The sequence below is a fragment of the Narcine bancroftii genome, chromosome 6 (assembly GCF_036971445.1).
Source record: "Narcine bancroftii isolate sNarBan1 chromosome 6, sNarBan1.hap1, whole genome shotgun sequence".
In the NCBI taxonomy this organism is placed as follows: Eukaryota; Metazoa; Chordata; class Chondrichthyes; order Torpediniformes; family Narcinidae; genus Narcine; species Narcine bancroftii.
Genome location: NC_091474.1, coordinates 21,791,777 through 21,805,352, shown reverse-complemented (window position 1 = coordinate 21,805,352; position 13,576 = coordinate 21,791,777). Strand labels below are relative to the sequence as shown.

The 13,576-nt window shown below is 40.1% G+C and overlaps 1 protein-coding gene across 4 annotated transcripts in view; it reads left to right on the top strand.

Moving 5' to 3' along the window:
- The window catches only part of zhx3b (zinc fingers and homeoboxes 3b), a 98,684-nt gene that overhangs the window by 61,068 nt on the left and 24,040 nt on the right, over window positions 1-13,576 (top strand). Inside the window, exon 2 of one of the 4 annotated variants that reach the window (XM_069884216.1) lies at window positions 4,061-4,148. The exons of the other annotated variants lie outside the window; for them this stretch is intronic. The gene's annotated coding sequence lies outside the window, so the exon portion shown is untranslated. The remainder of the gene's footprint in view (window positions 1-4,060; window positions 4,149-13,576) is intronic. 4 annotated transcript variants of the gene reach the window in all.

The window sequence follows — 13,576 nt, the reverse complement described above, 5'->3', positions numbered from 1 at the left end:
TTTCACTTTTATTCCAATTAACTTTATATCCCAATAATTCTCAAAATTTCAACAAACACTCTTGCAATTGTTTCAACGACCGTTCCAGTTCCGTCAAATATACCAACACGTCATCTGCAAATAAGTTAATTTTATATTCTTTATTTTTAACCCACATCCATCTAATTTCTTCATTTTGACTAATAGCCTGAGCTAACGGTTCAATAACCAATGCAAATAAAGCTGGTGACAATGGGCAGCCCTGTCGAGTTGACAGTCAATTTAAATGGTAAAGAAATCTGTCCATTTGTTACCACCCTAACAATTGGGTTCATATATAAAGCCTTAACCCAACCAATAAAAAAAGGGCTGAATTTAAATTTTTCTAACACCTTAAATAAAAAATGCCACTCAACCCTATCAAAGGTTTTTTTCTGCATCTAATGCCTTTGATATGCATTGACCAAAGTAATTAATCGAAATATATTGTCTGATGCATTTCTATTCTTAATAAAACCTGTTTGATCATAATTTAGCAAATTTAGGCAAATATATAGCAAGTCTATTAGCTAATACTTTTACTATAATTTTATAATCTATATTTAATAAAGAAATAGGTCTATCCGAAGACACTTTTAATAGATCTCTCTTTTTTTTGGAGGGACAGTTATTAAAGCACTAGAACATGATTCTGGTAATTTCTGATCTTCAGTAACTTGATTCAACACCTCTCCAAATTCATTAGAAAAATCATCATAAAAAAGTGTTTATAAAATTCCACAGGAAATCCATCGTCCCCTGGGGACTTTCTGTTTGGCATTTTCTGAATAGCTTCCTTAATTTCAAAATCCGTAAATGGAGATTCCAATTCCTGAACATCAATTCCATCTAATACCGGTAACTTTAATTTTGATAAGAATCAATAAAATCATTATCCTGTTTCTCCTCAGAAGTATATAAAATTTTATAAAATGAATAAACTGGTCATTAATTTCCTGAGGCTTATGTTGTTATTATTAAATTCTTCTTAACAGCATTAATAGTCTGAGATGACTTCAGCTTTCAATTGCCAAGCAAGTACTTTATGAGTTCTTTCCGCAACTCATAATAACGTTGTTTAGATCGATTAATCAATTGCTCAAACTGATAAATTTGTAAAATATTATAACACAATTTCAACCTCTCCAATGCAATTTTTTTTATCTTCTGTTACCCCTTTTTGAAGTCCTTCTCTAACTCAGCAATCTTATTTTCTATCTCTAATCTTTCTGCCATATATTGTTTCTTAACTTTCGTAGAATAACTAATGATCTGCCCTCTCAAATAAGCTTTTAAAGCATCCCATATTACAAAATGACTATCCAAAGAATTAACATTTTCAGTCAGAAATAAAGAAATCTGCTCTTTAGAAAAAGTAACAAACTAGATTTTTCAATAACATTGCATCAAACCTCCATCTAAACGATGGACGCACTACCTCCGAACTTCCACAAGAAAAAAGTAATAATGAATGATCTGATATAACTCTTATATTCAGCTCATAATACTTTACCTTGTAAATGCGCTGATACCAAAAAGAAATCAATTCTAGAAAATGAATCATGTCTTGAAGAATAAAAAGAAAAATCCTCTCTGTAGGTTAACTTTTTCCAAATATCCACCAAATTTAAATCTTTCATGTCCTTGTACTTTTGAATTTCTATCCAATAAAGGGTTGAGAACACAATTAAAATTACCACCAACTAAAACATTTTCATTAGCTTGAGTTAACAATAAAAAAGCTTCTGAAATAAACTGCTATTCATCTATATTAGGGGCATAAAGATTCAACAAAGTCCACGATTCAGCAAAATTTTTACAATTTACTCTTAATACTCTACCAGCATACCCCTCTAAAGATTCCAATTCAAAAGGTAAATTTTTATGAATCAAAATCACTACTCCTCTTGCCTTAGAATTAAAAGAAGAAAAAACATGACCAACTCAATCCCTTTTCAATTTCAAATGTTTTTTTCTCAGTCAGATGTGTTTCTTGTAAAAAAAGCAATATCAATTTTTTTAATATAAGCCGATATTCTTTCTCTTAATTGTATGATTTAACCCCTGCACATTAAAAGTTGCAAAATTCTATTGAGACATTTTTTTAACTACTAATATAGTTATACACTATAAAATAATGTTCCCCTTCACAATTCTTCCAAAAAGAAAAACTCACTTAAAAAAGAAAAAAGAACAAAACAACAAAAAAAAATTAAATAATAATAAATAATAATATTTAGTAATACCCTAAAAAACTGGGTGTGGTAAACCCACTAGTGGCACTAGTGTCAAAGTTTTCAGTGTCATCCACCCCTCCACCCCCCAGCCAGATACATATTAATTATTTAATCAAACACAATTGGATATAGTCCATATACTCAACCCAATGATTCCAAGCCCAATGACTGCTCCGGATCTTCAACATCAAGAAGACTTGGTGTCATCTTTTCTTTCTTTCCATTCCTATGTCCATTTCCATTCACTCTCCTCTTAGGAGATAATGGAGGAGAAGATCCATTTCTTCACAATTCCGGCAAAGAGTTGGCAAAAACCAAAGCATCATGAACATACTCAAAAAATTGAGATTGAAAATTTCCGTAGAAAACTTTCAAAATTGCAGGATAACGAAAAGCAGATTTGTAACCTTTTAGCCACAAAACGTCTTTAGCCGTATTAAATTCTCGTAGTCTTCTAATAACCTCTTGACTCAAATCAGCTTAAAAGAACACCCTATTATGTTGAACCATTAATGGAGATCGATTCTGTCTTGCGTTCTGTACTGCCGTACGTAAAATCATTTCACGATCTTGATATTTTAAACAACGAATCAAATCTGCTCTCGGTGCTTGTCCTGGAAATGGTAGTCTTCTCAGAGCTCTATGAGCCCTAACCAATTCCAAACCTTCAGGGAAAAACTCTTTACCCAGCACCTCTGTCTAGTGCTTATAATTTTTTATAGGGTCACCACCTTCCATATCTGGAAGACCAACTATTTTCACATTATTCCTCCGACTTTGATTTTCCAACGAATCAATCTTCTTCATTAAATCTCTTTTCTGAATCCTCCAATCTACAAAAGAACCTTCCACTTTTTCCATTTTTTCTCTATTACATTCTACCTGAGTTTGACACTCAGAAAAAGCTGTTTCAATTTTCTTAAAATTATCTTGCACAGTGTCTACTGATTTTATACATTTATTAATATCACTTTTAACTATGGTCATTTCCTGTTTCACAATTGACATTTCATCACACAAAGTATTCATTTTTATTTTCATCTCCATAAAGCCTTGAGTCATTTGAGTTGATATTTGCTTTGACATATTATGCATTTGTTGTATTTGACCAGCAATCCCTTCCAAAACAATGAACACTGAATCTAGTCCAGATTCCATTTCCACTTTTTGAGATTCACCCTCTTAAACTGCAGGCTCCTCTTCCTGGACGTATTCCAATAAGGTAAGTTCCTCTTCTTCCTCAGTCAGCACAGTTCCTTTAACTGAACGACTACGGGTCTGGACACCCGACACTGGCACCCCGACCTCTTCGGGATGCTGGCGCTCAGGTTCCCCCACAGCGCTAATTGTTTTCAACAGCTCCCGGTCCCGCGATGCCACATGCAGGCCAGACGAAGCCGTCGGATGCACAGAGGCATCTTCCGACGCTACTCTGCATGCCACCGGGCCGCCCAGTGAGATTGCGGGCTCGCGGGTCCCCTTATCGGCCATGCCGCCCGCGCGCACAACTTCACGTGGATGCGGGTCGGCAACGGCTGAACTCACCGATGTGCCGGCACCATCTTGCGGATGCAAGATCGACACCGGAGTCAAAGTCGAACGGGCTGGAGTCCTCTGAGATTTGGAGACTCCCAGTGACGACTCTGGATTCAGCTGTGCAGGTAGGCCTCAATTCTTCTGCACTTTTATATGGTTTTTTCTGAAGCTGAGGTTTGAGCTTTTTCACATTAGATGCCATCATAAAGCACTGTTATTTAAGTAACTAAATCTTATTTTTAATCACTTTTAAATTATTAAAAAATCAGGTATTTAATGATCCAGCTGGGGAGAGGTGGAACACACGTCTTCCTTCTACGCCATCTTGCCATGCCCCCCGAGGAACAGATCTTTATGGTATCTGCTTTTCTAGAAATTATTTATGCAATACATTGGTAAACATTATTTCAGCATATTGTTGAAACTGGATTCAGATTGTCAAACTGTCATTGAGGGAATATCACTGGAATTTTCTGGGTTACTTGCGCAGGAATATAATCTCTACATTGCTGTACTTTTCAGCTAATGATACTCTTCTGCAATCATTTCTCCCTCACAGACTCTGTGACTTCTACATATTGTAGATAGAGTTACTTTCATGTCTCCTTCTCCCCATTTCCATTCTCAATCATTATCTTCAACATCTGAAGCACTGCTTTAGGTAGAAATTGGGATGGATTTTATCCTATTTCTGGATAAGATCAAAGTGCTGTTCATTACGGGTTCTTTAATTCAGATCGCAGGCAGCGGTGGAGAAGCTGAATGAAGCCTTGCAGCTTCCTACTGCCCTGGCATTTTCTTCTTTCTGAGAAGAGCTGGCTCACAATTGATTGCAGCAGAAAAAAAGACAACTGCAGTTCTCCTGGGAAATGTGCATTGACATTTTTACATTTTTACATCTTGGTATGATCACTATATCCTGTTAGTCTTTAGGACTGTTGGTCGCTGCGTGCATGTGATCAACAATAGCCTGACACTGCGTAGCAGCAAACGTTGGCTAAATTTGTCATTGCCTGAGTGGTGGGGGAGAAGGGAGGAGTGAGTGCTGCGATATTAGGTTGCTGACATGTCTGGATGTCATTATGATGGAACTCAGGGTGTTAATTTCTTAATGGGTGCAAATTATGATACGCATATCGAGCTCCATGATCACCATCACAGGTAGGGCAGAGTGGTCTTTGCTGCAACTTATGAGCCCACCATTTGCTCCATTTTGAGCCCACTTGTCTTGCATTCCTTGCAGTGTCCGTAATCTCTCATCCACTGGAGCTCAATATAGTGTTGCCTATTGTTGCCTGTCTCACCCCTCTGTTTCTTCTGCTGGTATTTTTAGATGTAAAGCATGGTAACAGGTCCATTAACCAAGAATCCATGTATGTTTTGAAGAGTGGGAGGAAACCCACACAAACACTGGGAGAACATACAGAATCCTTACACACAGGTCCAAACTTGAACCCAGGTTACTAGTGCTGCAATAACTAACTGCGACACCAACTGTGCCACACCAATCTCACATCAACCAGATCCTGCTGTTGCACAAAGTGCTACAGATTTGTGCTGTGGTGTTCCACACTTGGGGGGGGGGGGGTGAGGTGAGTGGGAGTTGTGCAGGGCGAACTATCAGCTATCACTGCCCCAAGTGCGTTTTTCAAATCAGCATGTCACGCCATTCAACCACTGACCCCTAGGATGTGTTGTGGCACCTTTTTTTATGTGCTTGCTCCCCCTAACTTTAGAACCTGGCTACGCCCAAGGCCCATTGGGAGCCCTTCTTGTCCTTGCCACCCTCTCAAATCCTAGTTCTGATACCTGGTTTCCATGAGCCATTCTCTAGCAGCCCACAGCCTGTGCAAGTCCTTCGACCTCACGTCGCCCACAGCCTCTATGGGTTCTTCAGCCTCTGATGCCCTCGTTGGACTGTTGCTGTCGTCACCATCATGCAGGGTCATCACCCATGCTTCTCCTTCGCAATCGGCTGATTGACTTAGAAGCTCTATTCTAACTGTCCAATTTTCCTTTGTCACTGGACAGTGCCCAACACACTAGTGCAAGTCAGCAGGCTGTAACAAAAGGAATCCAATTATGGGAACAGAGGCTACACATGATGCATGTTTTGAGAATTTTCTTTTGACTTTTACAAATTACTTTAAATGAAAGTGCCTTGGTGGAGTGAGCTGTCTCAAGACCGAGTTAAACAAAGAAATCTGCAGAACCTGGGGTAGAGTGCAATGCATAAACACACTGGGGGGGAAAAAAATCCTGAAGCAAGGCCAAAGACCGAACTGTTGACTGGCATTTACTTCCTCTGGATGCTGTGAGGCCTGGTGAGATCCTCCAGCACTTTTGTGTAGTGCCCCAACACTTGAATGTGGTCCTGAATTTTACAATGGCTAGGACAGAAGGAAGGTCCCAGTTCCATAAGGACACTATTGAATGCATTTGCACTATTAAGAGTATTGCTAGGATCTGGTGTCTGAGTATTTGGTGCCTAATGCAAAGGCTGGATTCAGAAGCATAAAATTGCTTTAATTCACAAGGGCCTTTTTTAATTTTAATGAGAACCCTGTTTCAATCAATCATAGAATAAATGAATAGGTTGTCTAAGGCAGCTTTGAGTAGTGCAATGCAGTGCCAAGCTTCTGATCTGATGTCTCTAGACTGTCTGGCTGGAAATTGCTTTCGTTCAGCAGGTGGGTAGATGCAAATGGGAATGTCATACGCAACTGGTCACAGGAAGGTTCCCTTATATTAAAAAAAATCTTGATTATATCCTTTTAAACTATGCACACTTATCTTGCATGCTTTGCTGGAAATAGCTTAGAATGCCATCAGATTTCTGAACAGACACTACCTCAATTTTTCTCTTTTTTTTGCATTAGTGTTTTTAAACTCTTATTTACAGTATTGTAATTTATAGTAATTTTGCACCTTGTTCTGCACAAAACTGCTGTTGCAAAACAACAAATTTCATGGCATCTGAAGTAGACAGATATTCCATTTTCCCCCCAGAGTTTATAAGCTGTGACAGTGCATGTACTCAGTAGCTGTGATTTTTTTTTTTCTTACTCCATTGAATTCACCCCAAGATTTCCAGTAGAGCATGTAACAAAGATGTGTATTTTTATCCAGTTTCACAGAGCCCACCTTCAAAGAATATCAAGAACCTATGTGTAGCTAGTCCATTAGTTGTAAAGTGTAGATGAGAGGAACCTAATAAGAACATAAGAAATAGAAGCAGGATCTGGCCTGTCGAGCCTGCTCTGCCATTCAACGAGAACATGGTTGATCTGATGATAGGCTCATTTCCACCTGCCTTTCTTTTCCCCATATCCCTTAATTCCTTTACTATGTAAAAATCTATCCAACCTTGTCTTAAATATATTTACTGAGGTTGCCTCCACTGCTTCAATGGGTAGCGAATTCCACAGGGAATTCTGGGAAGAGCAGTTCCTCCTCATCTCTGTCCTAAATTTACTACCCTGAATCTTTTTTTATTTTTTTTTATTTTTCACACTATGAACCATACTAACCAAAATACACACAAACATTTCCCTCTTGAATATACACAGTGTCATTTTCTATGTTATATCCACTAGTTCTGGTCTCCTCAACCAAAGGAAATATTTTGCCTACCTCTATTTTATCTATGCCCTTCATAATTTCATATGTTTCTATAAGATTCCCTCTCATTCTTCTACGTTCCAGCAAGTGCAGACCCAGATAACTCAATCTCTCCTCATAGGCTAACCCCCTCATCTCTGGAATCAATGCGGTGAACCTCCTCTGCACTGCCTCCAAAGCCTTCCTCAAGTAAGGAGACCAGAAATGTACACCGTACTCCACATGCAGCCTTACCAGTACCTTGTACAGTTGCAGCATAAACTTCCTATTCCTAAATTTAATCTCTGTAGCAATGAAGGCCAAGATTCCATTTGCCTTCTGTACCTGCAAACCAACCTTTAGCAATTCATACAGAAGCACTCCCAAGACCTGCTGCAATCTGCAACCAGTCAACTGTAAATTGGTCAAAGCACGTGGTTTAAAGAGCCTAGCACTGGATTGGAGAGATGGCATCATCTTCCTGTTGTGCACCCAGTGGAAAATAAGAGTGCATATTTTACCCTTTGTGAAGAAATTGGCACTGTGCAATTAGCAGAAGAAAATACACCAAGGTGGACCAAACACTGTTCTCGTCCCCTACGTTTTAAATCCATTTCACCTAGTTGATGATGGGAGTAATTAATAAACCACCTGGTTTCTCAGGACCTCCAACATTTAGTAATATCATGACGTGTCTTGTGCCTTGTCTGTTTGTTCATGCCCATCCTTGTATCCCAAGCTCGATGCAGGAGTGTAGGTTATTGGTAAGTGCCATTTGGTAGCACTGTTTAATGATGATTGAAAGTAGATTGATTGGGAGAAAAAAAATTGTATTTGTTCTGATTTTTGTGAACAAGACATACTTGGGTAATTTTCCATGTTGTTGGACAGATTTCTGTGCCATGATTATAATGAAGTAGTTTGGCTAAAGATTCAAGATTTCTTTCCTGTTAAGTGCACAAAATTTGTTTTCCTTTGCCCAATACAAGAGGTGTCAGTATCAAGAAAAGAAAGAGAACCAAAAGACTCCCTTCGGAGACATTAAGTGTCTGTGGATCCCGCGATCTTTTGCCAATGCCTCCTGTGCTCCTGAAGCCATACAGCCTCCTGTCCAATCCCGCATCCCAGTCTACTTCCCTTGGTCCTTGGTTCTGACCCCAGATAAGATTAAGAAGCTGTCAGCACCCGAGGCCCTTTTGATGGGCTTCCTCATGAGTCCCAGTCCCAATTACTGGATCCCTTAAGCTAGTCTTCTATAGCCTTTCATCACCAGGTTCCATGCTGGTCCCTATAGGTCTCTCTCCAAGACTTTGCCGCCTTGGCTATGGGAAGAGGTGTTCTGATGCCCTACATCAGACTATTGCCCCTCCCAAGATCACTATCCTTGTGAACTGGGCTGCCAAGCATGGTGGGCATGGACCCCTATGGGTCTTTAGTGAGGGAATAAAAAACCCATGTTGCTAGCCCCATTTTCACAGGCAGTTTAGGGGGTTCCGTCAGGAGGGATGGCTAAGTGGTAGTACCCTTTAGTCCCTTGTACACTGAGATCCAGATCTGTATGATCTTTTACATGGGGACCCAGCATCCCAGTGCAAAAGGAGGCAGGCCCTGCAGCATTACAGTGTTTGCATCCCCGGAAGGCAGTTAAGCCTATTACACTGGAGTCGATACGAAGTGCATCAGCTCTGATACTACCTACCTTGCCAGATAATTACCGGGATGAAAATGACCCCCATATTGTTTTAGTCGCAAGTAAGGGAAATGGTAAAAAAGTCGATTAATTACCGTCTTTCATGGATGGTGTAAAAGGCCCTTTTATCAGGACCAAAGGCGATCTGGTTTCAAGGGTGGGGATCTCAGGAGTTGGATAATTGATTTGGCGAATCCATCAGTCTTTTCTATACTGCTTGCATGTTCAGCTCTGCCATCATTCTGTCTGATGCATATTTAATCACACACAACCATTCACGATTAGATGTGGTAGGATGTAATTACACTGGAGAGAGTGCAGAGGAGATTCACCAGGGCATTAGTTAGGGGGAGAGATTGGATAGGCTAGGCTTGTTTTCCCTGGAATGAAGGAGGATGAGATAGAAGTATGGAACAGCCATTTTCAACCTTTTATTGGTTATGGCCCCCTTAGGATTCTAATCAGCATTTATGTTCACTCTTCCTCTGAAGCAGTCAAGTTTAGTTCCATACTTCTAAGCGCGGCGCGGTTAGCGTAGTGTTTAGTGCTATGCTCTTACGATCCCAGCTATCGGGACAGGGTTCAAATCCCCCTGCTGTCTGTAAGGAGTCTGTTCTTTCTCTGTGTCTGTGTGAATTTCCCCAGGGGCTCTGGTTTCCTCCCACCATTCAAAACGTACCGGGAGTTATAGGTTAATTGGGTGTAATTGAGCAGCATGGTCTTGTGGGCCGAAATGGCCTTTTATCAATTTAAATTTAAAAAATATATCCTACCCTCTAAACACTTTGAACCCCCTTCATTAATGAGTTGAATCCATGACCCACCTTAAATGTGCTGTGGCCCACATTAAGAATGACTGGTAAGAATGACAATCAAACTGTTTTTGTCCATGATGGTGGGGGGGGGGGGGGTGGGGAGGGGGGGGGGGTTGGGAGGGGGTGTAATCAAAAGTAAGATAGGTTAAAGGTGAGAGAAAGGAATTTAAAGGGGAGAGGCAATTTTTTTTTACATAGCAAGTGGTGGATATCCAGACCTTATGGATAGAGTAGCAGTTTGCATAACACCCTTACAGCGCAATCCGGCACTGTCTGTAAGGAGTTTATACGTTCCCCCCATGTGTGCATAGCTTTTCTCTGGAATCTCTGGTTTCCTCCCACTCTTCAAAAGGTACCCGGCTTGTAGTTTAATTGGGTGTAATTGGATGACACGGGCTTTTGGGCCTGTATGTTTGAAATGTTTTGTAAAAATTACTGGCAGGATAGAGTAGCAGTTTGCATAACACCCTTACAGCGCAATCTGGCACTGTCTGTAAGGAGTTTATACGTCCGTCCGTTCCCCCCCCCCCCCCATGTGTGCATAGCTTTTCTCTGGGATCTCTGGTTTCCTCCCACTCTTCAAAAGGTACCCGGCTTGTAGTTTAATTGGGTGTAATTGGATGACACAGGCTTGTGGGCCTGTATGTTTGAAATGTTTTGTAAAAATTACTGGCAGGGGAGATAGTGTGATTAAATACAATTGCTATAAGAGGCAGCTGAATGGACTCTAGGCAAGGATGTGGACCTGATATGGCCCAATGTCACTGAGACCATAAGATATCAGAGCAGAAGCAAGCCATTCACCCCATCTCTGCCATTCCAGTGTGAGTTGATCCATTCTTCCATCCCTTCCCTTGCAATTGATCCCGAGTCCTGCTGGGCTCTGGCATTACCTGGGTGTAAGAGTGGCAGACTGAGGGTGTGGAAGGGAAGGTTTTTCCTGCCACCAGTGATTGCTGTTCATTGCACAGTCCTGGTGACTTTCACCACTCCCAAGAGCAGTGAAGTGACCAGATTATTGGTCTGGATTTATGAGTTTAAATCTCACTCCAGCAGCTGGGAGATCTAAATTCAAGCAGTTAAGTAAATTTGGAATTAACAGGTCTGTAACAGATGGTCCTAAAAGTTGTTTCAGCCCACAGATATGCTTTGGGGAATGCAATCTGCCAATTTTACCTGGCTTGGCCGCAGTGGATGGAATTCAAAGAAAAACTGGCAGAGACCTGAAAGAAAGCCTGCGTTATTGGGTGAGGTTGAGCAGGCTGAAGCTTTATTCCTTGGTGCACAGGAAGGTGGTCTCCTTGCGGAGTACAAAATCATGAAAGGAATAAATCGGGTGAATGCAGAGAGCCTTTTTCCCAGAGTATAATTGGTAACCAGAGGACATAGGTGTAAGGTGAATGGGGAGAGATTTAACAGGAACCTGAGTGCTGATTTATTTTTTACACAGAGGGTGGTGGGTGTACAGAATGGACTGCTGGAGGTGGTTGAGGCAGGAACCTTTGCAATGCTTTAAGATAAAATTGGACAGATACATGGATAGGATGAGTTTAGAGTGATATGGGATGTTTTGGTCAGCGAGGGCAAGTTGGACTGAGTAGAATCACTAAACAGTATGGGCAGTTTCTGTGGAAAGGGAAGCAAAGAGAAGGGTCTTCAACCTGAAACATTGAACTCCACCTTACCTACTGTGTTTCCGGTATTTTCTGCTTTTATTTTGGCCTCCATGTACAACAGAATGTCCTCTCTCCCTCATCTCCATCCCTAACAAGAATTGGCAAGTTGGGCAACCAATCAGATTCAACAACATTTAAAAAAAAGCTGGAAACTTTAATTACCAATTTCCAGAGGCTTTTCACAGAGATACGGCATTGTTCGCACATGACTTTACCTTACTCCAACAAAGACGTTATTGAGAAGCCATGCACTGTACAGAACATCTGTGCTAAGTGAAGCTAATGTGCTTGGAGGGATGGAGATGGTGGATGGGAGGCTGAGGTTTATTTCAAATAAAAACGTATTGTACAGAGGGTGGGGGAATGTTAGAAGCAGCATATGGAATTGTATAAGAAATTTTGAAGGAATGGGCCTTTTTAGCAAAGCCTTGGGTACAAAACAAAATCTTTAATTCCTTGAGCTGAAAGTACTTTGTTTGCTGGAACTGGGCTTATGTTGAAAAAGGACATGGCCCAGAGCAGTCATTAACTGAATTGATGCTGGTCCTGCTCTCACTCTCTATCAGATTCACTAGCTTCTCCATGTTAGTACTTGGAGGACACCAACGAAGCAAAAATAATATAATACCAGGAACATTGAGTTTTGTGAAATGAAAAGAACGATGTCCTTCATTGCTACACATCTATTATTCTTTGCCTGTCCATCTAATCTTTAACTCTATGTCTCCCTGAGCTTTATCTCATTCTTTCTCTCTTCAAACACCCTTTTTCTCTCCCACCTCTTGACATCACCCTCCTTTCCTCTGCAGAGAATCTTTGCAGTTTCCCTCTGCATTTGGGACGACCAGCGACAACCCCACCCCAACACTTAGTTTCCCTCCATCATGAGTTTGAGAAGCAAAAATAGGCCATTGAGTCCACTTAATAAAGTATCTTTCCCCCCACCAACCCCCTGTCCCCTTCCTCAACTTTCTGCAGTAGCTATTTAATCTGACGGATGGGAAGGAAACCTGGAAACTAAAGGGGGAATCACCCTGGAAATTTCCTTTTTAATTTTATTTAAAAGTTTTGCCTATATGTAATAATATGTGTAAAATACAACAATCAAATATTAGTGTCCTATTACGTGCTGATATAAACCCCAACCCCCACTTAACTAACTCCAAAATAAAAAAGAAAAAAGAAAAGAAATTAAATAGTAAGAAAGCATAAGCAAAGTAAGAAACTGGAAACCTGGTGGCTGGAAGTTCCCCCTTTATCACACAGAATTAATAATTTATAACATAACATTTCAAGGAGGTTATGTTCGAGGCACAAGGAAAAGTCTATATATTAATTCCCTCAATTATTAAGAACGGCACCAAATTTTCAAAAATGCATCATATTTATTTCTCAAATTATGTGATCTTCTCCAAAGGGACACAACTAGACATAGCTGTATTCCAACATTCTGTACCCAAATGAGTATCTGATTTCCAAGTCACTCCTATACGTTTTCTTGCTCCTGCTAAGGCAGTCTTTAAAAATTGTTTTTAATGTGTTTTGGTCTTACCCCCTCAATATTACCTAATAAAAATAACATTGAAGTTAGTGGAAATTTAATTCCTATAATCCGTTCTAAATAAAATGCCAAATTTGACCAAAAGGCTCTCATTTTAGAGCAGGACCAAGAAGTATGTAAAAAAAAAAGTCCCTACCTCCTGACCACATCTAAAACACTGATCAGATAAATCTGATTTCAGTTTATTTAGCTTTAGTGGAGTGGGATATAACAGATGTTAAAAAAAATTGTATTGAATTAATCTATATATAACATTTATAGTATTTGTCATACTGCCCTGACACAACTCTGACCAATTTACTTCATCAATATCAATAAATAAATCTGTCTCCCAACGTTGTCTGGACTTGTGCATCCCCTATTTAATAATTTCCTTCTGCAATAAAGTATACGTAGCTGAAATAAATGTCTTAACATATCTACTACATGTCAATATTTCTACA